General features: G+C 43.7%; 1 long non-coding RNA gene across 1 annotated transcript; it reads right to left on the bottom strand.

The window, feature by feature from the left end:
• Window positions 1-8538: 8538 nt before the first annotated feature.
• LOC137528547 (uncharacterized) lies at window positions 8539-21983 on the bottom strand. The gene is made up of 3 exons (XR_011023423.1): window positions 21874-21983; window positions 12721-12885; window positions 8539-8867 (listed from the first exon to the last, which is right to left on the bottom strand). It is a non-coding gene; the product is annotated as an uncharacterized lncRNA (long non-coding RNA).
• Window positions 21984-24986: the final 3003 nt, after the last annotated feature.

The raw sequence follows: 24986 nt of genomic DNA, 5'->3' as shown, positions 1-24986 counted from the left end.
TTATTCATCTAACTAGACGGCGCTGTCTTCTATGCATTCCAGACGTCTTGCTATTGGACGGGTTGCAACACTCACTACGCGCACTTCCTCCTTCGTGCTGAAAGGAGGAAGTGCGGGTAGTGTCTTGCAATGCGTGCAAGATGTTTGGGACGCATAGAAGACAGCGGACTTATGGGTAAGTAACCGCCTCTCTCCCAGCCGCATAGCTGAGGCAATTAAGCCTCATTTAATCACAAATTCGAGTAGTGAACTTCTCGTGAGCTCACCCCTGCTAAGCCCCCGCTATTTCATCGGCCACCTCTCTGCACCCAAGTTTCCTCTCATTGCCACAAATCGCGGCTTTCATAATGGGAGCCTATGGCAGTACCCTTGTGTTACCTGTTCCAGCTGTGGAGTACTGAAAACACAGCCAGCTGCACAACTTCAATGGTGGGACGACACAGGAACAACAGGGAGGACAGAGGACTGGGAAGGCTCTATACTATCCAGAACCTTCCCTCTGCATAGGTGTGTCAGGTTCACTGAAAATACAAAAAAAACAACAACCTGAAACTTAAAATGGACCTGAACTCTTGCACAGTACAGAAGGAAAACAAATGCTCCCTGTATGTATGTAGAGAGTTTAGCCTGTCTAATTCCCCCTCATCTGTGACTTGTAATCACAAGAATAAGAATGTGATCCCTCAGCTGTGTCAGCTAGCTGCCTCAGCAGAGCAGCTAATTAGTAAACACAGGAAGTTAACCTTATGTCTCCATTAAAGCAGGAAGTAGACAGCAGATTTATTGCAGGAATTCTATCAGCTGTCACAAAATGTTTTTCTTTAAAGGTTATTATGCTGCTGCTTATCTTTTAGAGCAGAGAGGAAGTTCTGAGTTCAGGTGACAGGTCCACTTTAAGAGAACGGTTTTCCAGGACAAGAGGACATGTGAGCTATGAGAAGATCAGATGTGGCTGTATCGCTAGCTATCCCCCACCGCTGCAGTCACCTTTCACTTCCCTCCAGGCACCAGTTATTTACAACAGTGTGTGGCCTTATAGAATGACACTGTAAATACCTGCTACTATTACAGAACATGGCCCTGCAACATCCCTGTACAAAGCGGACACGGCCTCACTCAATAAAACCTCTGCTTCACTGGCAGAGCGACAGGCCTTTCACAACCCTCTATTTCAACATGATTTCTTGCTTAAAGCTACCACTTCAAGGGAGACTCACAAATCTAGGGCACTAACATACACAACTACAGAACATTTATATCGTGCTTTTCTCCTGGCGGACTCAAAGCGCCAGAGCTGCAGCCACTAGGGCGCGTTCTATAGGCAGTAGCAGTGTTAGGGAGACTTGCCCAAGGTCTCCTACTGAATAGATGCTGACTTACTGAACAGGCAGAGCTGAGATTTGAACCCAGATCGCCTGTGTCAGAGGCAGAGCCCTTAAAGGGGAACTGAAGTAAGAGGCTGCCATATTTATTTACTTTTAATCAATACCAGTTGCCTGGCCAGCCCTGCTGGTCTATTTCTCTGCAGTAGTATCTGAATAACACCAGAAACAAGCATGCAGCTAGTCTTGTCAGATCTTTTTCCCGGAGAGAGTCGGGTCGCGATCAGCTCGAATGAGATTGTATCCCTGAAGGAGAAGGGAGTTGTCGGGGATGGCGTCTTTCAGCCATGTCTCTGTGAAGCAGAGGATGTGGGTGCACCCTTCCAGCTCGCGTTTGTTGCCAAGCAGGATGAGCAGTTCGTCCAGCTTATTCGGAAGGGACCGAACGTTTGATAGTATGATGGCGGGGAGGGGTGTGCGCAGGCCTCTCCTCTTGAGTTTCGTAAGTGCCCCTGCCCTGCACCCTCTGTAGCGACGCCTGTTTGGGGCCCATTTGGTGGAGCTGGTGAGGTGGTCAAAGTGGGCACAGACTGAGTCCCACAGGAGCGGAGCTGCCCTCGTTTCTCTGACAGTGTGGGCCTCCCATTCCAGAAGATCCTCCCGTGAGTGGGTGGTGATGTGCCGCGCAGGAGGGGGGTTTAGCATCTGCAGGAAAAGGTCTGTGTGGCTGCGCCTGGCCATGCTAGTGGCACTAGGGTGGAGGAGTGGGATGTGGGAGAGGCAGTCGAGGCACCTAATCCCTTTTGCTGAGGGGGGCAGGTACAGGCATTTTTTACAGAGCGGGGTGCAGACGGGCCAGTGGGGAACGGGAACCAAAAAGAAAAACACGTGTTGGGCAGAACGGTAGAACAAGGAGAACAGGTGTAGGGCAACACTCACAGTTTAGCTGAAACACTCACAGTTTTTGCTTCCCGCTGTGGCTGATGCTGTCCCCTTGTTGCGGCAGGATGCCTGTTTTCAGCTAGGGGCCTGTGCCTTTAAGGAGGCGTACCACGTGGGCTAGGCCTTGGTGCTGCGTGCAGTGCGACGAGCAGAGGGCCGGTGTAGTGTGGTCCTGCAGCGGAGAGTGGAGGCGCTTTGTCCGCCGCTGGTCACATGGGGGGGCCACAGTGGAGGAGATGTGGAGGCTTTTGTCCGCCACTGGTCACCTGTGGGCCCCCGCGGAGATGAGCAGTTCACGCGGCGGGTTCTGTTGGAGCCGGGCTGACCGCAGCTGGTCCGAGCGGCTTGGCGGCAGATGCAGTCCCTCTGAAGGTCGCGGCGGGGGGCTCTGGAGGAGCCGAGTCAGGATCTGACTTTAAAGTCTGAAACACCTGATCTGCTGCATGCTTGTTCAGGGGCTATGGCTAATAGTATTAGAGGCAGAGGATCATCAGGGCTGCCAGGCAACTGGTATTGCTTAAAAGGAAATAAACATGGCAGCCTCCATATACCTCTCTTCAGTTCCCCTTTAACACTATCCAGCCGACCTCTAAAGAAGGAAAAAACAAAAAAATTGCAACAGTTGCCCCACCAACAAAAACATCCAACATGGTTTGGTCATTGGAGGAAAAAAAAAAAAGTATTTTAGTTTTAGTTTTTTATATTGGGCATTAGGATTGTGTTTTTATGCTGTAAAATAAGAAGGAAAAGAAAAAAAATAAAAATAAAACACCACGTTTTGTAATGCATGTTGAAATATTACTTTCTGCACCTATCCCATGTCTTGTTCCTTAAGGTGGCCACACACTATACAATTAAAAGGTCCAATTTTGAACCAACTCAATAATTATGATTTTTTGTCCCGAAAAACTGAAGGCTTTTTTTTTCCATTCGTTCGGGGAATCTGATCAAATTTACCATTTTTATTCAATAAAAGAAGATTAGGAGTGTAGACTTTTCTGATCAATTTTTATCAAAATTGTATGGTGTGTGGCAGATTGCTTGGGTCTTTATATCAACTAATTGACAATTTATGAGTTTTCAACCAGTTTTTCATAATGGGGAAAAAATTGAACATGTGTGTGATACGTTGGTCAGATTTTTGAAATGTTAGTCAGAAAAACTGATTGCAATTTTTAAATTGCAAAAAGATTTTTTTTTAAAAATTGTATGATGTGTGGCCACCTTTAGGGCGCGTACACGTCCAATTTTACCACTTCCTTGTAGTTTGAGAGCTTAACTACACAGACCGCTCATAGTATGCAAAATCGGTTGACGCTCAGGCCTGGAACCCACTAGAAGTCAAAAATCGAGATCGCAAATCGCTAGCGTTTTGTAAGCGATTTCATGAGTGGTTTCTGGCAATTTTGGTAGCAATTTTAAAAAGTGTAAGCTTTTTCCCAGCGATTTTAATTCTGATTGGCCCTTTCACTAGCGATTTAAAGCGATCCCTAAATGCTCAAAAAAAGCACTCTAGTGGGTTCCAGCCCTCATACTACATGGAGGTGGTGAAATTTGTCAGTGATTGGTCAATCAAAGTTGAATGTGTGTGTGTGCACCCATATGGCCTCTGACGAAGCGGGAGAGCCTATGAAACGTCCGTTAGGTCAGTACTGGTGTAACCCTTCACCTGCTGGAATTTATATGCAAAGACATCTTTGCCTACAGTCATAAGGCTCCTTTTCCACGGATGGCTGAATTGCTTGTTTTTCGGCCAGTATGCAGAAACACTGCGTGGGTCACATTTGACACATGGCAAAAAAGTCTTATGTTGCATCTGAGCACGGCAGTTTGCGACTACATTAGGAGGAGGAGCTTGTCCAACGGCACTGCCAAGCGTTAACAAGCCCTTGGCCAGTGGATGGGAGCAGCTGAAAGGCGGTGAATTCACCACCTTCGCTGCTCATGGGAAAGAGACTCAAGTCCTTGCAATACTGTTGTCTGGCAGCACATCAATATATATATATGGAACGGATCTGTGCCTTTTAGCGCTGCTAGATTTGGGCGCAGTCTGCGCCACCATAGACTAGAATAGGAATCACTCCTATTGCAGCGCTCAGTGAGTAACGTCGGCTCCGTCAGGAGACGGAGCCAAAGTGGCTTAAAAAACACAATAAGGCCTGGAACCCACTGAAAACCGCAAACGCAAAACGCAACCGCTAGCATTTTGTCTGAGCGGTTTGCAAGCGGATTCATGCGCGTTTTGGGTTGTGTTTTGCAACATTGTATTTTTTTCCCCAGCGGGTGCCTAGCGTTTTGCGTTTTTATCCTGATTGGTCCTGTGAATTATTTTTCATTTTGTTACAGTGTGCTGAACCGCAAAACGCTAGCAAAACCGCTCAGTTTAGGTTTTGCTGAGCGTTTCCGCTAGCGGTTCAATACTTTACATTGAAGCGCTAACGCTCCTAAAATGCTGCACGTCCTGCGTTTGCGTTTCTGAGAAACGCAAACGCTTCTGTGGAAGTTGCCCCATCCATTAACATTAGCCCAGCGTTTTGGCAAACTGCTAGCGTATCGCAGTGCTGCCAAAACGCTGCCAAAAGCGCTCCTGTGGGTTCCAGCCCTAATTCGGCCTCCAGCAATCGCTGGAAGCTGAATTATATAATTCCCCCACTATCCATGTCGGCCTGGAGGGGGAATGGTAATTAACACGACCCGGACTTGTGCAGAAGCAGGATCAGCCATATACCGGCTGTATCCTGCGCCCAAGTCTACCGGCGCCGATTTCAAATGTATGCATATATGGAACCAGTGGTACCTACCGCTACTATATTACTGCCAACCTTGGATGGGGCCAGGTCCAATCTGAATTGGTGCAAACCCACTAGCAGCCCTTTCTAGCCACTAGCGATTTAAAGAAAGCGCTTGCTAATGCAATGCAATGCTATGGGGGATTTTTATAAAATCACATCGCTCAAGTGCGATCACACCCATAGCATTACATTAGCAAGAGCTTTCAAATCACAAAGCACTCAGAAAAGCTCTCTTAGGCCTGGTGCACACCAAAAACCGCTAGCAGATCCGCAAAATGCTAGCAGATTTTGAAACGCTTTTTCTTATTTTTCTGTAGCGTTTCAGCTAGCGTTTTGCGGTTTTGTGTAGCAGTTTTGGTGTAGCAGATTTCATGTATTGTTACAGTAAAGCTGTTACTGAACAGCTACTGTAACAAAAAACGCCTTGCAAACCGCTCTGAAGTGCCGTTTTTCAGAGCGGTTTGCGTTTTTCCTATACTTAACATTGAGGCAGAAACGCATCTGCAATCCAAAATCTGCAGCAGCCCGGGAGTATGCGTTTCTGCAAAACGCCTCCCGCTCTGGTGTGCACCAGCCCATTGAAATACATTACCCAAGCGTATCCGCAGCCGCAAGCGGATCACAAACCGCAGCCGAACCGCTCTGGTGTGCACTAGGCCTTAGTGGGTTTCAGGCCTTAGGTTTTCATGCAAATTTGAAATTTCCTGGCACCCTTACTTAATGAATGCCAGCAGGACAGTCAGGCCAATTTGTATTGCTTAAAAAGGAAATAAATATGGAAGCCTCCACTTTTTTTTTTTTTTTTTTTTTTTTTAGTCCTGTGCCTTTTTGGTCAATGAGATGCAAATTGTTCCAATTTCCAAGTTGATACATGATTATGCAATTTCTGTATATTAATTTATGCAGCATGAAGATGTACCACTCAAATGTCACCTTGCCAGATTTCTGTTGGTGCCTTTTTCAAGCCATATCAAATTTGCAAACAAGATCTGCAGAATCCTGTATCAACTCTGAACTATTTGCATCTCACCATCCTTATCCTTTACCTTGTCTCTGTGAAGTCCCGTTCCTCTGATACTCCCCCTCTTCCTTCCTGTAGGCTAGCAGCATGTAAGGAACTGAACATGTCTGAGGGTTGGGCTTAAGGGAAAGGGGGTGTGGCCAGTAGAGATGGTTCATAAGATGCTTATAATTTTGAATTGATGCAAAAAAAATTTTATTGAGTTTCTACAAAATAGTTTAGAATTAGTAAAAAAAAAAAAAAAAAAAAAAAAAAAAAAAAAAAAAAAAAATATCGGTATGAACTGAGATGGATATGGACGCTGACATTTAGTTTACTGTAAATTATGCAGATTGCCTGGCAGTCCTGCTGATCCCCTGCCGCTAATATTTTTTGCCACAAACCCTGAACAAGCATGCGGACCAGGTGCTCTTGACTGAAATCTGACTGGATTATTGTTTCAGGGTGTGATTCAGACACTACTACAGCCAAACTGATTAGCAGGAATGCCAGGCAACTGATATGGTTTGAAATAAAATGGGACTGTCACCATATCCCTCTTGCTTCAGGTGTCTTAACAAGGACAGGAAGAGAGTAATCCAGAACAGCAAGAAAGCCTCAGTTTCTAAAATGTTCACACTACCCAAAGTAACAAAAAACACAAAAAACAAAACAAAAAAAAAACTAAATAAATTGTATTGCCATCTGTGATTCTGTGGGATACATTTTGCTCCACCTGCCCAGTTCGCATTGCTGGGGTAGGAAGTGGGCAGAGAAAACCCCAACTGCAACTCAAAACTGTGCACACCCATCTCCACTTCACCAATTTGTGTTATTTGCTTTCTGTATTCCCTGTAAGGTTTTGCAGTTCTACTGCCAACTGAAACCCTGAGCTCAGTGTATAGTGGACAAAAACTTAGGCCCATTTCCACTAGTGACGCGTGGCTGCAAGACGCATGGCGGCACTTCCTGGTCTGTGGGAACACTGACGAATCCCATAAAATGTGCCATGCACGGCTATGGGATTCGCAGCCACCCGCACGGAAACTGATGGCAAAGTCGGCCGAATAAGGTAAGCGATTTGGCCGGCGTAGCGATTCGGCCGGCGGCGCCTTTGGGCTCTATTCACAAAACCATGTGCGGTAACTCTTTTTTGGGTGAAAAATTACCTCCAGTTATAATTCACTAAAAATAGTGAAAAAAGTGAGTATTCACTAAAAATGTACCAAGTGTGATAAATGTTTGATAAAAGTGCGGTAAAACAGGTGATAAAACAGGTGATAAAACAGGTGATAAAACAGGTGATAAAACTGTCAGTAATAGGTACGGAAATAAAGCTTTTTTGACCACTGTAGGGCAGCCCATATACTTGCCACCCATTACACAGAGATGACCCAGGAAAGCCTGTCACGTTTAAAGTGGGACCTCAACTCTTGCACAGGACAGAAGGAAAACATATATAAATGCACCCTGTATGTATATAATTTAGCCTGTCCTTCCCCCTCATCTGTGAATAATCACAACTGTAATTTGACCTCTCAGCTTTGCCAGCTGGCTGCCTCAGCAGAGCAGCTAATGTGTAAACACAGGATGTTAACCCCATGTCTGCTTCCATGAAAGCAGGAAGTACATACACTGGAGATTGTTTGCTGGATTTGTATCAGCTGTAACAAAGAAATGTTTTTCTTTAAAGGTAATTATGCTGTTGCTTATCTTTTAGAGCAGAGAAGAATTTCCTCCTCGGCATCTATTAAATCATCTAAAAGACTGTACGAGGTCGGAAAGTGCGCCTTGAGATTAGACACACTCGTCTTTTCTGCCTTCTATGTAAAACTGACATAAACTCGAGCAAACAAAGCTCAATAGGCTCCATCCTGAAGGCCAAAAGCAGAGAAGTGATAATTATCACCTACCATTTGTAGGTGATAAAAACATCCTTAATTAACACCAACTTTTCAATTGAGAATCTCAAATTGGAGATAAATTTGAGGTAATTACCACACTTTTACCTCACTTTTACCGCATGAGGTAAAAAAAAATTGTGAATTTGAAAATGGAGATATTTTGGTCGGTGTTTATCACTACCTAATTTAACTCATGCGGTAACTCATTGAGAATAGAGCCCATTGTGTCCTATGGCAGAGTTTCCCCACGTGATTTGCCTGCAAGGAATCTCTGCGGATTCGGCCCGGTTTCCATGCTAGTGTAAACGGGCCCTTAACCCTGCCCTTAAATACAAAACTTAAAAAGAAAAAATGGTTGGAATTGCCTTAGCGATAGTCAATGAGATGCAAATAAGTTAGAGTTGATGCAGGATTATGCAAATTTTGTATGTAAATGTATGCAGCTTGAAAATGGACCAACTGAATTTTACTGCAGAAGGATTTGATTGGTTTGTGTTCAAGGTGCATATATTTGCATTCAAAATTTGCATAATGCTGCATCAACTCAAAATTATTTGCATCCCATTGACCATCTTAACTGCCCTATACAAGGGGAAAAATAAAATGTTAAAATGTTTTAGTAAAAGCCACATCATAAAAACAAGGAAGGGTTTTTCTAAAGAAAACGGTCCAGCGATGCTGATCTGTCACTGCTGTCCCGCAGCACATTGAAGATTGAGCTGTGAGAAGATTGGACGTTGGTGGAGGAGGAGGAGGCGGGCTGGCAGGAGGTTGCCACAGGCAAATTCTGGTGCTGCCCCAGCAATGGTACATTCTCCTTCTCCAGGCCTGCAGACTTCCTCTTTAATATACCAGCCAGATGTTGCTTCTCCCTTTGCCGGCGGTGGCTGAACCAAGATTGAACGATCTACAGAAGAGAGGAATGTGAAGTCAGGCTGTGTGGATTGGGATACCTATTCAAAATGCAGTTAGGAGGAGGAGGGAAAGTAAAGGTACGACTTAAGCTGAGTACACACGTCCGATAGCGATCATTCGTAAATGGACGATAACGATAATTGGAGCGATAATCGTGTGTTTCTAATTTTCCAACGATCGTTTTTTTGAACGATAACGATCCTTATTGTTCAATCCAGCCGATCCAACCCGGCGGATTTTTTTTAACAGATAATCGTTCATAGTAGTGTGTACAAAGATCGTACGATAACTGTTATCTGTGATGTTCTACGCAAGTTTGTAATTCCGAAAGTTTCGGTGAGATATTTTGAAACGGTAATAACGAACGTTATACATACTGTGCATTAATGCGTTCATTGCATAACTGTAACGTTCATAACAACGAACAGTTGTAATATGAAAGATAGTCGTGTTTTGAACATCGTTACATGTGTACTACGTCGGCCGATTTTTAATAGCGTCACTTCCGTTTGCGCGCGCATGTTTTATTGGTCGTCCAGTACTTTTTAGAAAAATCACGGTCGTTCATTACGTACGATTATTCACTTCTCATTTTAAGTAAAAACCATTTTTCCTTTGCATTTTTAAAATCAATTTTCTCAAAAACTATAATGACCTCGAGCTAGATCCCTCTATGATCTAATCTGATCAGAGAGGGCTCTATTGGCTGCCCAACACACTATACATATTTTTAATCGATTTCAGCATAAATTGATTGTATTTATATGTGAAGCAGTCGCCGCCTGTCTTTCTGCCCAGGTTCCCAGCCTCCTTCCATGTCCGGCAGCTTTTCTTCATGCCATAGTGCAAAGCTCCTCCTCTGTGTCATGTGACAAAAGCTGCAATTCAAACACTAGAGGTCTAGCAGCATACACGCCAGACATCCAGTGTTTGAACTCAGGCTGTTGTCACATGACAATGAGAGAAGACACAGGTAGGAGGAGCCCCACTGCATGGAGTAGACACTGGACACAGGAGGAGGCATGCCTGCAGGACAGGTGAGCTCTGCTACCAACGCAAACACTTCGGCCTCTTGCACACTACAAGCGATTCAGATTCCGCTTTTTAATCAGTTTTTACATCCGATTCAGATTCCGATTTGCAGTGTGCAGGGAGCAAACTGCAAATCGGAATCTGAATCGGATGTAAAAACTGATTAAAAAGCGGAATCTGAATCACTTGCAGTGTGCAAGAGGCCTTCTAGTGATGTGCTGCCGACCCACTGCAGATCGAGCAACATTTTTCAGAAGGAAATCGGGCATAGTTTGCAGCATCGATTCCTAACAGATTCGATCACAGAGATGCAATCTGATGGATAGCAATGTAAAATCATCTAGTGTATGGTCACCTTAATTAAAGGCTTTCTTTAAAAGGGTACCAGAGATGAGTGAGATTTATACATACCTGGGGCTTCCTCCAGCCCCATATGCCTGTATCGCTCCCACGCCTCTGCCCGCATCTATGACAACCGGGTCCAGTCACTAACATCAACGGAGCCAGCCTACGCAGGAGAAGACTGGCTCAGACTGACAGCAGTGTGGGGACCCAGTTCTCTTAGCTGCAGCACCGGAAGACGGCGGCGTGGGAGCGATCCAGGCGGATGGGGCTGGAGGAAGCCCCAGGTATGTATATTTTTTTATTTTTTCATCTCTGGTTCACTTTTTTTTTTTGAAAAACGTTTGTATTTCCATAAAAAGTCAGAGGAAATAGATTTTTACATAGGAAAGTATCCAAAAATATATACTCAAACATATACATGTTAGAACATATTCTTAAGCAGCTATAAACATGGATATGCATCAATGTGAGAGTTATATCTGACATTTCCATGGGTTTTACCCCATATATATATTATATATATATATATATATATATATATATATATATATATATATATATATATATATATATATATATATATATATATATATATATATATATATATATATATATATATATATATATATATATATATATATCTATATGCTACATTGCAAGAGAAAAATGTATATATAAGCAAAAAAGAAAAACTTTACATATAGGTATAGAAACCCCCCTCAACCTTACCCACCCGCCCCTCCCCCCAAAAGAAGAACACACAGCCCCAGACCTCTCCCTAATAACTCCGATCATTTGGAATCAGGAGGGTCCAGGACTGCCCATCGCAGCCATCCCATTCTCATTGCATAAAGTAGATGTAGTGAGTCCAGGTCTAGATAATTATAGATATCCATAGGGCGAGAGCTGATAAAGATACTGTCATTGTATATGTCTTTTGATAAGCTACTCGGTTAGGTCTGAGTCATACGTCATCATCACTGATTTCCAGGGGTCCCAGAGAACCCGAAATTTCCCCCCTCAGGTACCATGTGGTGTAAGTGAATGGTCTCATTATTTGCTTTATTTCTGCTTTAGGAGCAAATTGTATGATAAATGGTCTCCAGAGCCTAAAGAATTTTTTTGTGCTAACTTTTTTAGCTTGTTCTGCATTGAATTTAGCTATATATAGCAGCTTACGCATTAACTCCAGTACCTGTTTCTGAGAGGGAATTTCCGAATGTATCCATAAATTAAGGATGCACTTTTTTGCCGCTAAAAGAAACAGGTGTTCCAAAGGTTTTAGAGGAGTTAGTTTCAGTGAGGTCTGTTGAGGGACGCTATGAAATATACATATTCTCGGGTCTAGAGTTCTTGTGAGTTTGGTTACCTTGTATATTAGTTTCCCCACTCCCTCCCAGAAATGTCTTAGTTTCGTGCATGTCCAAAAAAGGTGAAATAAATCTGGGGAAGGTTCTCCACATTTAGGGCAGGCAGTCAGGTAGTGTGTGGGCTTAGTTGTTTTTTTTTAAAGTTGAATGCATAGTATCCTTTACAGATTATCTGGTTCACTTTAAAAAGACACCTGAGGTGAAAATAAACTAATGAAACAAACAATTGTATTTATCCTTCTAAAAATGGCAAGATATTCCACAGTTTTATTTTATATTTAAATCTACTTAAAGTTTTTACTGTGTTATGGTTTTTGCTCGATGACATTCATTGAAGTATGCCAGAGCTAAAATCTATGAACTATTGACCCTTGTTATCTCTTCCCTGCTCTTAGCCATTTTTTTTTTGCTAGGAAAGTGTTTTATAGTTGTAATTTCTTATTAGAGAAGGTCACACTGTAGTCTGACCCAGTCCTGACTGAAAACTGCCACTTACATACCTGATTTAACTCTTTCAGGCAGAGAAAGAAGAAAAGCAAGCTTAGTTATTTGTGTGCTAGGCACTGTACATACACATGTCTATCTCATCATGTCACCTCGGGTATCCTATAAGTTAAAAATAAATAAATAAATAAAAAAAAAAAAAAAAGTTTCACTTACGTGGGGCTTCTACCGTCCCCCTGTAGAAGTCCTGGCCCGCGCCGGGCCTCAAGGATCCCCTGGTGCCCCGCCTCAGCTCACTTTACATTTCACCGACTACAGCCACTGCGTTCGTCCTCGCTCCCATCACAGGAAGCGTCCTGCGTAGGCTCGGTACGAGAAAACTTCGTACTGCGTCTGCACATCATGACACTCCTGGCGACGTAAGCAAGGACGTGTGTGGCGTTCGACTTAAGTCGGCCAAACGGAGAGTGAGCCGCGGCGGGGGACCCAAGGATTCTTGAGGACCGGCGCGGGACAGGACATCTGCAGGGGCAGTTTTTTAACTCAAGTAACCCCTTTGAGTAGTGAGCTCGGAGTGAAAGATAAAAGAAAATAGAGTTACACCACTTTCAGATAGATGTAGATAAACACTCCCTTGCACTAAAAGTTACTCACCTCCATGTCTAGCTTTACGGCCTTGGCCACGTCTGCCATCTCTTCCGTCAATGGTCTTTGATTCAGAGAGAAATAATGTTCTAGCTTGTCCTGCATGGCGTCATCTACACAGGGCGGCGGCTTTCTTTTCCTGGTGTTCTCACCCTCTCGTAATGGCAAAACGTTCTGGCCAGTGAGAAAAAAATACAAACAAATAGGTTTTTGTTTTGTTTTGTTTTTTTGAGCCAATATACACCAAATGTGGCTTTGAAGATTTTTTTGAGGCGTGTGAAATGCCTAGTAGCCACCGTATTCAAAACATAGGCAGCTTGGGAATGGTCCAATCAAATGTAGAGGCTGCTGCTTTTGGTTTGGTCCTCCTCCAAGCTGCATACATTTGCATAATATGGAACTCCGACCTAGAGGACCAATCAGGTTCTATTCACACCTTCCAAGTACTCAAAATCTTGCCAGTTAAAGGATAACTGTAATGAGAGGAATATGGAGGCTGTCATTTATTTCCCTTTATAAAATACCAGTTACCGGGCTATCCTGCTGATCCTCTGCCTCTAATACTTTTAACCATAGAACCTTAACCAGCATATGCTTGTAAGATCAGGTGTTTGACATTATTGGTGTGATTCAGACACTACTGCAGCCAAATGGATCAGCAGAGCTGCCAGGACATTGTTATTGTTTAACCATTTGTGGACCGGCCGTGCGCCATTTTAAAACAGGCTGTTGGTCCTTAACGGTCCAACAGACGTTTTAAAAACGTCCTCCGCCACTGCCGTGCATGCCCCCCACGCTTACCCGTCAGAACTCTGAGAGCCGTGAATGGTAAAAGGGAAGAAGTGATCCCTGAACCAATCAAAGTGCCTGTAAGAGAAAGATCATGGCTTCAACGAGAAGCCAATGATCTTTGCTGTAAGAACACGGTCTGTGTGCTGACACCTAGTAGTTAAGAAAAAAAAAAAAACACATATGTAAAAAAAACAAAAAAAAAAAACAAAACACAATTTTACATTAAATAAAAACACCTCCCTTGCAGTTCCCAAAATAAAAAAAAAATAAAAAAAAATAAATAAAAAAAAAACATAGCTACATTAACCTATTTTGGTTCCTGGACGTAGAAACTACGTCCAGGAACCATGCGCGCTCCCGCGGCCAATCGCGCGCACGCGCACTCCCGGACCATGGTTCGTTAGCCAGGCAATCAGTAAATCGGGCTATGGTGCCCGATCACTGATTCCTCTCCCCCACTGAAAAAGCGACAGTTTCTCTCTGAAGCTGCGCCATTTCTGGCTGTTACCTCCCCCATGCGTCGCTCTAAGCGTGTGTTATGCTTAGAGTGACGTCATGTAAACAAACTCATGGCCGCCATCTTGTGGCCAAAAAGTAATACTACAAGTAAAAAAAAAAAAAAATGAAAATCCAACACACATTTACATTATAACACTACTGTTTACCTCCCACCCTCCCAAAACTACCCAAATAAAATGTTTAATATATAAAAAAAAAAAAAAATTACAATAAAAAAATGTAAATATTTACCTATACACACTCAGACTATACACACTGCCGTGCGCATTTTGGCAGCGCGCATAGTGTGCGACGCGCAAGAACGGTAGAAGGGCATAGACAGCCCTTCTATCGTTCCCATCATATGCGCTACGTGGCAGCGCGATTGCGCTATCGCGTGCTGCACGCATTTTTGGTAATCGCAGCGCAGATCCCATTCATTGTAATGAATGGGATCTGCAGCGCAGCGCATAGTAGCGCAGATGGCGTGCGATCGGACGCGTTGCGTTCCGATCGCACATCCATCTGCGCTACATGATGTGAACGAGGCCTTAGGGTCTAAACTTTTTAAATATCAATGTAAAGATGAAATATTTCTATATTTTTTTATTTTAAAACTTGTAAATAGTGATGGATGCAAAACGGAAAAAAATGCACCTTTATTTCAAAATAAAATATTGTCGCCATACATTGTGGTAGGGACATGATTTTAATGGTGTAATAACCGGGACATATGGGCAAATACAATACATGAGTTTTAATTATGGAGGCATGTATTATTTTAAAACTATAATGGCTGAAAACTGAGAAATCAATTTTTTTCCACTTTTTCTTATTCTTCCTGTTAAAATGCATTTACAGTAAAGTGGCTCTTAGCAAAATGTACCCCCCAAAGAAAGCCTAATTGGTGTCGGAAAAAACAAGATATAGATCAGTTCATTGTGATAAGTAGTGATAAAGTTATAGGCTAATGAATAGGAGGTGAACATTTCTCAAGTGAAAACGACGGAACGCGAATGGGTTAAGGACTTCACTTTTTTACTATGTATAGCATGATGGTATATTACTGTTAAATTTGCATACAACTGAACAAAATGCACCTTTATTTCCAAATACATTGCATTAGGGACATAATTTAAGGGCTCTTTACTACTAAGACCTTGCGTTAGATGCGACGCATCTAACGCAACGCATGTGAGCTTTGAAGTTGGACGTTATATAAAGCTGCATTATGAGTCTCTTGATGCGTCCGTGATGCGTACTTTGACGCATACTATCGGCCGAAATCGGCGCATGCGGCAAATAAAAAAGACAAACCCAAAACAAACAGTACTGAGCATGTGCAAACATCCGAACGCAGCCACATACGAGTATAACGCACAGCATGCTGCACTTTCATTTAGCGTGCTGCGCTATACTCTAACGCAACGTGGGCACTTTGAACAGCCCATTGATTTGTAATTGCTGTGAGTTGGTCTGACGTTACAGGCTGCTGTAACGTCAGACCACAACTTCTAACTGTGAAAGCAGCCTAAACGTAATAACCGGGACAAATGGGCAAATAAGTAGATTTTATTCACAGTAGCACGTTTTATTTTACAACTATAATGGCCGAAAACTGAGAAATTATTTTCTTCAATTTTTTTTTTATTTCTGTTAAAATGCATTTAGAATAAACAAATTTTTAGTTCACTCAGAAACACCTGATCTGCAGAACCAGAGATGAAGCACCCTCTTGTATTTTACCTTATAAATCAGTGGGAACATGACAGTAAACACCTAATCTGCCCTTTGTTTCATTGTTCTCTGTGTAATCTGACTGTTATCACGTCTGATAAGAATCCCCGACTGAGAAGTCAGGCTGCTCCGTCTAGCTTTGCTACAGAAAGATTATAGCTAAGTCTGTCTTCTGTGGTGTTATTTCAAGCCCAAGCCTGCCCCCTTGTGGCTTTGCTATAATGACTCAGCTATAATCATTCCCAGCAAAGCCAGATTTAATTGCTCAGTCTGGGATTCTTGTGACTGCTGTTAACAGACACTTTTAGCAGTGAGGAGGAAACAGAGAGCATGGTAAGTGTTTTCTCTAATGTTCTTACTGATATACATGGTAAAATACACAAGGGTGCTTCCTCTCTGGTTCCCTTTAAGGATCTATGGCTAAGGCCTCTTTTCCACGAACTGTTTCTAGGCAGTGAAAAGCCTCTCAAACTCACAACTGCTCACTGCTGCCTGGCAACTGCTTGTCACTGCCTGGTAACTGCTCACTGCTGCCTGGCAACTGCTTGCTAAGCACACAGCTCAACAGTTCGTGGAAAAGAGGCCTAAAAGTATTAGAAATGGGCTCAGCAGGACAGCCAGGCAATCTGAGTTGTTTAAAGGCTAGTACACACTAGCAATTTTGATTGGCCAATGATTGGTCAATTTTACCACCTCCATGTAGTATGAGGGCCAAACAGATTTTCTATTCTATGCAGATTATATAGGTAAATGGTCATACTACATGTTGGTGGTAAAATTGACCAATGATTGGCCCATCAAAATTGCTAGTGTGTACTAGGCTTTAGGCCTGGAACCCACTGAAAACCGCAAACGCAAAACGCAACCGCTAGAGTTTTGTCTGAGCGGTTTGCAAGCGGATTCATGCGCGTTTTTGGTCGTGTTTTGCAACATTGTATTTTTTTCCCCAGCGGGTGCCTAGCGTTTTGCGTTTTTATCCTGATTGGTCCTGTGAATTATTTTTCATTTTGTTTACAGTGTGCTGAACCGCAAAACGCTAGCAAAACCGCTCAGTTTAGGTTTTGCTGAGCGTTTCTGCTAGCGTTTCAATACTTTGAAGCGCTAACGCTCCCAAAATGCTGCAGGTCCTGCGTTTGCGTTTCTGGGAAACGCAAACGCTCCTGTGGAAGTTGCCCCATCCATTAATATTAGCCCAGCGTTTTGGCAAACTGCTAGCGTATCGCAGTGCTGCCAAAACGCTGCCAAAAGCGCTCCTGTGGGTTCCAGCCCTTAGGCCTCTTCTCCACAGGCAGTTGATAGTAGTGATGGTCAAGTAGATGCAAATAACTTTGAGTTGATGCAAATGTATGCAAATTTTTATGAAAATGTCTGCAGCTTGGAAATAAACCTTTCAAATCCTGCTGAGGTAAAGTTCAATTTTCAAGCTGCATAAAATTTGCCTTAAAATGCATACATTTGCATCAACTCAAAGTTATTTGCATCTACTTGACCATCACCTCTAGTTGGTAGGCAGTGAAATACCTATCAAACTCTCACAGCTGCTTGCTGCTGCCTGGTAACTGGTCACTGACACCTGGTAACTGCTTGCTGAGCACACAGTTCAACTGTCCGTGAAAAAGAGGCCTAAAAGGAAAGAAATATGCAAGCCTCCATATCCTTCTCACTTCAGGTGTACAAAAATATATAAAACTTGTTAAATTTGTTAACAAAAAACACACACTAACAATATACTCACTTCCTCCTTTCCTCTGGGTGAACAGTCCTCCTGGATGGTAGGCATACTAGGAACCCCTGGTGGGTCATTGCCAATCGCTGATAACTCAGTCTCATGACTGCCCTTGTCTGCAGAACTGGACCCAAGAAGGTCTTGTTCTAGAGAACCTGGAGAAGCACTAGAACTTGGAGGAACGGATTCCTCTGGAGAACTTGCTAGAGAAGAATCAGATGAATTATCACAAGTCGGCCCAGAACTGGTCGTGGGAGTGTCCAGTTCTACAGAACTCACTGGAGAATAAGCAGGCAAGTAGTCCACAGAAGTGCTACAGATCCGTCTGAAGCTGGTTGCAGGAAGATCTGGTTCATTAGTACCAGATAAAGTGGGGCAGTCCTGGAATCTGCAAAGCGGTCGTCGTTCCACGGGAGAGGCTGGTTGCACACAATTGATCTCACTATTGTTTCTCAGTAACATGGAATGGTCACTTCGCTCTGATAAACTGCCCGGCGCGGGTGACTGGCCAGAAGTGGGCGTCAACGATGGCAACCAGTCATTAATATCAAATTCTGTAATGTTCACCAGCTCCGGGAGCTCCAGATTAGATAGGTTATGGGGGTGATCCTGTTCTTGGTCATCATCACTGTAAGAGTCTGGGTCAGTTAAGGGGGTCAGTGGGTCATAGAAGGACTCTTCCATTTTGTGCTGCTCTAGAAATTGGCCCCTCTTCTAACCAAGCTTTTTGTTAGACTGTATAATTTGGACTATGATATAATTTACTGCAGTTTGGAAAGCTGTGTCCTGTTCATTTGTGACCAGTCCAGAGGTATCATGGGATTCAGTGCTTTTAAAGATTACCTGAACATCAGAAAGTCGTTTTGCTAATTGAGTTAATTGAACTGTTAACCCATTGGGTTCTATACACAATAAGCAGTTCAGTAAAATAGTTTTGGATGGTAAAATACCTCATGCGGTATTTTACACTTTTTTTTCCCAAGCACACAAAAGTTTTCCCCCATGAGGCAGAAGTTCGGTAATTTATCGAACAAAGATGCCTCAATTCACTAAGCCCTGGCCTGTAAGTGTCACTTACCAGCCTTCTAGCAGGGCAGTGGGCAGGCAGCTGTGTGTGTGACTCGAAGGTTTTCTGTCCTGTGCATAGTGTTGGGCGAACACCTGGATGTTCGGGAAAGTTCGCCGAACATGGCCGCAATGTTCGGCATGTTCGGGCCGAACCCCGAACTCCCCGAACATCCCGCTTTTGGGGGCCCTATGGGGTCGCAGGCATAAGGGGGGAGCATGCCCCGATCGCGGGGGGGGGGGTTGGAAATTCCCCCCACCCCCTCCTCTAGCGCTCCCCCCTCTGCCCGCTTCCCCATACAAAAGTTTCAGGAAGTACCGGTCCGGTGGTAGTGGGTGGCTGGCAGTGGGCGGCACTGTGAAGTGAGTGACTGAGGAGGAGGAGTCCGGAGAGTGACGCGTTGAGGGAGGCCGGGCAGCGGGCGGTTCCTACTGCTGAACCGCCCGCTGCCCGGCCTCCCTCAACGCGTCACTCTCCGGACTCCTCCTCCTCAGTCACTCACTTCACAGTGCCGCCCACTGCCAGCCACCCACTACCACCGGACCGGTACTTCCCGAAACTTTTGTATGGGGAAGCGGGCAGAGGGGGGAGCGCTAGCGGAGGGGGTGGGGGGAATTTCTGACCCCCCCCCGCGATCGGGGCATGCTCCCCCCTTATGCCTGCGACCCCATAGGGGGGCGGTATTCGGCCGAACAGGGGCCCTGTTCGGCGGCCAATTAGTAGTTCGGGGCGAACCCGAACTTAAAAGGCCGAACACCATCAGGTGTTCGGCCGAACTCGAACATCACCCGAACAGGGTGATGTTCTGCAGAACCCGAACAGTGGCGAACACTGTTCGCCCAACACTACCTGTGCATACTGTCATTCCTGTAGATGTGCTGGAGCCACCAGGGGGAGCTCTTCTATGTGCTACAATACAAATATGCACATCTAAAGGGATGCAGAAATGGCCGCAGAATTGTCAGCTTGTTCTGTTTTGATGCAGTGAAAGACCCACCGGCATCTCTGTTACATCCAATCAGCGTGAGAAGCAGGCTGTGTGGCTCTCCCTATTGGCTGCCAGGTTCTCCCCAAAGGCTGACTGTCAAGTTAACGCACAGAGACAGCATGAGGAGAGCAGGTTGTCGGCTGCTGTGGGCTGGAGAAAATTACTGAACGCTTTGGGCTGGTAAATAAAGTGCGGAAATGTTTGTGAATTGACATTTCCTGAGGTAATTACCGCACAAGTCGGTAATTTACCTCATTAGTCGGAAACAGTGATTTTCTGTGCGGTGACGGGTTTAGTGAATTGTAACTTGGGAAGGTGATCAGTAAAATGAGCATTACCAAATGCAGTAATGCTTTGTGAATAGAGCCCATTGGGCTCTATTCACAATCACACATGCGGTAAGGGCTCGTTTCCACTATTGCGGTGCGGAATCGCCTGGATTCCACCGCTGATGAAATCGCATGCAGATGCGATTCCGCATGGGTTTTTTGCCGCGAATTCACACAGGTGAGGATATATGCGATTTTAACCATGTCACTGCCTGTGTGAATTTACATTGGTACCTATGCGAATTCGCATGCAAATTCGCGGCAAAAAACGCATGGGGAAAACGCATGCGATTTCCCTATTAAATACATTGAGTGCGATTCGCTTGCATTCCACACGCAGGTGAATTCTGCAGGGTGTTCCGTGCAGATTTTCTCTGCACAATAAAACGCTCCCGCAGACGCATAAGTGGAAATAGGCCCATTCACTTATATTGTCTATGTGAATCCGCATACGCAAGACGCCTGTGGATTCGCGATAGTGGAAATGGGGCCTTAGAGATTTTTGACCGCTATATTACCGCCAGTGATAATTTCCGCATTTTTTCCACATTCACCAAAATTTTTCCACAAGCGGGAACAATGCGTAAAAACACTGGGGAAACATTGCTTAATTACATAGTAAACATGCGGAAACTATGCTTAAAAAAAGTGGCATAAGAAAAGTAAAAAAAAAAAAGGTAAAGTCCAACAATGCGTACAATTTTACACATGCGGTAAATAATCATGCGTAAAATTTTGTGACTGTCAAGAAGGTCTTATTTCAGTCAGGAATTTACCGTAAGTACACTTCCGCGGGCGGAAAATGATTGTGAATAGAACCCATTGTCTCCATTGGATGAATTTGCTCCAAAGCCTTGTACACACTTTTCAATAATGATTGGCCAATCGCTGACTAGTGTTATCACCTCCATGTAGTCAGGGTAAACAAATGATCAGCTCTATTCACAATCATTTTCCACATGCGGAAATGCACTTGTGGTAAATTTGCGACCAAAATAAGACCATCTTAACAGTCACAAAATTTTGTGCGTGTCTTTTTCGCATGCGGAATAATTGCTTTAAAAGTTTGCAAACAATGCAGAAAATTTTTCGCAAAACTCACTAAGTCAGTAATTTCCGCAAAAAAAATATCAAAATTCACAATGAAAAAGGGGCGCATTATCTCTGCCTTAACCTCCCTGGCGGTTAATTTATTTTTCAAAATGGGCAAAAAATTATTTTTTTTATTTATTTATTTTTTTTTTTTGTTTCATGTAAAGCTACCAGAGTGGTAGCTACATGAAACACCACTAGAGGGCGCATGTGGCCCTCTAGTGCGATCGTCGCCGGCATCAATAGCAAACAGGGGAGCGCGTATATAACGCGTTCCCTGTTTGGCTTCTGATGTCGCCATGGCGACGATCGGCATGACGTCATGGACGTCAGCTGACGTCCTGACGTCATGCGCACTCGATCCAGCCCATAGCGCTGCCCGGAACTCATTGATCCGGGCAGCGCAGGGCTCTGGCGGGGGGGGGGGCCTCTTCCACCGCTGTGTGCGGGCAATTGCCGCAGAGCGGCGGCGATCCAGCTGTGCGCGCGGCTAGCAAAGTGCTGGCTGCGCGCACAGCACTTTGGATGGGGCGAATCGCCGCAGCAGACCCTGAGAAATCCTCCTGCGCGGCATAGCCCGAGCTCAGCTCGGGCTTACCGCCAGGGAGGTTAAAGAGGCTCAGAGACTAAATAAAGTACAGCTCTGATACTTAAGGTGCGTACACACATGCGACTATAGTCGTTTGTAACGATCGTTCCCCGATCTTTACCAACGACGATCGTTACAAAAAATGAACCACCGACTATTAAGGCAAACGACGAACGAGCCAAATCGTTACAAAAGAAAGTTCTGTCTCGGCGGATTTTAACCAACGACAATCTTTTGCAAAAGTAGTACATCGTTGGAAACGGTCGTTCATACTAGGCTTGACATGCGCATTTCACTATTTCTCTGTAGGTAGAAAAAAAAACAACGTTTTGTAAGAAATAATACCTTTTAATGGCTAACTAATAGAGTTAAATGATGCAAGCTTTCTGGGATCTAGTCCCCTTCTTCAGGCATATTTCCAGATGTAAGCTGAAGTAAAACACTGATGCAGATAAATGGTAAACACGAAGATGACAGTTGTGTTGGTTACTGTTTAGCCCTTAGGTGTCAGGTGATCAGCAGGCTGGAGCCAGTGAGTTAGTGCAACCATACATGAAATCCAGCAGGTTTCTGAAGATCATGAAGCCAAATCAATCATGTTACATAAGGTGTCATGAATCCTGTTCCACAATTTAAACCTTCTGTTAATGTCTTGAAAAGATCTAAAAGTACTTGTTCTTAAGGGTAACTTCAAAAATGATCAATCAAGAAAAGTTTCTGAGTACAAATTTATGAAAATGTTCAAGACATTAACAGAAGGTTTAAATTGTGGAACAGGATTCATGACACCTTATGTAACATGATTGATTTGGCTTCATGATCTTCTGAAACCTGCTGGATTTCATGTATGGTTGCACTAACTCACTGGCTCCAGCCTGCTGATCACCTGACACCTAACGGATAAACAGTAACCAACACAACTGTCATCTTCGTGTTTACCATTTATCTGCATCAGTGTTTTACTTCAGCTTACATCTGGAAATATGCCTGAAGAAGGGGACTAGATCCCAGAAAGCTTGCATCATTTAACTCTATTAGTTAGCCATTAAAAGGTATTATTTCTTACAAAACGTTGTTTTTTTTTCTACCTATATAATTTGTTTGGCTAACACGGTACAGAAACTTTTTTGCTACTATTTCTCTGTGAAACTTCTCATTTTTATGCGCAAGCGCAATAGTTGCTTTACGTGATGTAACGTTCGTTCTAACGATCAGATCGTTACACACCTTTTAAAACTATCTTTACTTAGGTCGTTCTTTCATCAATTAAAAGTTCGTTCGTCGTTCTCAACAAACCATCGTTGTCGCATGTGTATACGTAGCATTACCCGGGGCTTCCTCCCGTCCCATAAACACGTCTAAGTCCCACGCTGTCCTCCCGCGGTCTGCCGTTCATCCGCAGTGAGCTCTGTTACCAGCCTCATTGATGTCAGTCCGGGTCTATTGTGCATGCAAGGGAGGTCTGCGCATGCGTAGTAGACCCTGACTGGCATCGACTGAGGCTGGTAATGGAGATCACCGCGGCTGAACGGCAGACCGCGGGAGGACGGCGTGGGACTTACACGTGTTTATGGGGGCGGGAGGAAGCCCCGGGTAAGTATCAGAGCTGTACTTTCTTTCGTCTCTTTAACTACTGATTTTATATCACCTACAAGTACTTGTTGATATATTTCACTTCCCATTGAAATAAATACAGTCTGGAGCCTTGACCGCTGTGTTTACTGGATTTTAAGGGCTGGAACCCACTAGAAGGCTTTTTTGAGCGTTAGGGAGCGCTTTCAATCGAATTCCACAGTAGCGATTGCAATTAACAAAATCGCAATCGCAGGACATGCAGCATTTTGGGAGCGTTTGAGCTTCAATGTAAAGTATTGAAGCGTTGGCAAATCGCTGATAAATCTCTACACATAGCAATTTGTGTGTGATTTTAAATTACTGCAAACTGCAAAAAAAAAAAAAGAATAATAATTTGAAACAAATCAGAATTAAAATCGTAAAAAGCTTACACTTTTTTAAAACCGCTGGAAAATGCTTTTGAAATCGCTTACAACACGCTAATTAAAAACGCTAGTGATTTGCGACTTGTAGTGGGTTCCAGGCCTAAAACCTTTTTGAGGACAATTTTTTAATTGTGACATTTGTTACACATGTTTACCGCGTGTTTACGTGCTTTTTTTTCCGCAATATACCCGCATGCAGAATACATGCAGAAAAATTTTAGTGAATGTAGAAAAGATGTGGAAATTACCGCTGGTGGTAATTTAGCGGGGGAAAAAAAATCCATTACCGCAAGTATCATTGAGAATAGAGCACATTAAAGGGGAACTGAAGAGAGAGGAATATGGAGGCTGCCATGTTTATTTCCTTTTAAGCAATACCAGTTGCCTGGCAGCCCTGCTGATCCTCTGCCTCTAATACTATTACCCATAGCCCCTGAACAAGCATGCAGCAGATCAGGTGTTTCAGACTTTAAAGTCAGATCTGACAAGACTAGCTGCATGCTTGTTTCTGGTGTTATTCAGATACCACTGCAGAGAAATAGACCAGCAGGGCTGCCAGGCAACTGGTATTGATTAAAAGGAAATAAATATGGCAGCCTCCGTATACCTCTTACTTCAGTTCCCCTTTAAGTACTAAGAGCAGATTGGGCTTGATTCACTAATGATGCCCATACATCAGATTATGAATGGGAAGATCGACCAAGAGACAGATCTCTGGGCTCAGACACACTATAAGCGCTTTTCTGAACGCTTTTTGGCCTCTAGAGCTTTGAGAGCTTTTTAAAAAATGCTCCTATTGACTTACATTAAAAACATTAAAAAACCCAAAAGCCTCAAATCTGTCCGATTTCTACTACCTGCTCCAAGTGACAGCAACATAGGTGAAAATAAATGTATGGCTCATTTTACAGTGGAATAAATGTACTTCTTATTTGAATGTATTTACATGTATTTAAAATGTTATATTTTTTCACGATAGTGCAGTGCTGGGCCGAAATTACGCATGAGCGTAATTACGTATCGTAATTCAATGTAAATTTACGCGTAAGCATTACGCGTAACTTACGGTCTTACGCGTAATTATTTACGCGTAAGACCGTAAGTGGTATCGTAATTACACTGTCTACCGTAATTGCTAGGCATGCGTAATTTTACGAACACTTACGCGTAATTTTACGCGTAATTACTAACGTAAAATCTCCCATTTTCTAAGAGTAGCCAATCAGTCAACATCCTAAGCAACCAATAGTATCTTATCCCGCCCTTCAGTATAAGCGTACGTTTTGACGCATACGAATGATATGCACGCAATAACTGTCACATTGATGGCTATTGCATACATATCGTCCGCATGCGTCAAAAAATACGCATTAATGGGTATTACGGCACTACGCGTAACATCGTAGTGTAAGCGCCTTCATTACGGTATCCTTACGCGTAATTGCGTAAGTTTACGCG

The sequence above is a fragment of the Hyperolius riggenbachi genome, chromosome 8, assembly GCF_040937935.1.
Source record: "Hyperolius riggenbachi isolate aHypRig1 chromosome 8, aHypRig1.pri, whole genome shotgun sequence".
NCBI classification, from domain to species: domain Eukaryota; kingdom Metazoa; phylum Chordata; class Amphibia; order Anura; family Hyperoliidae; genus Hyperolius; species Hyperolius riggenbachi.
This window is presented reverse-complemented; position numbering and strand designations above follow the sequence as displayed.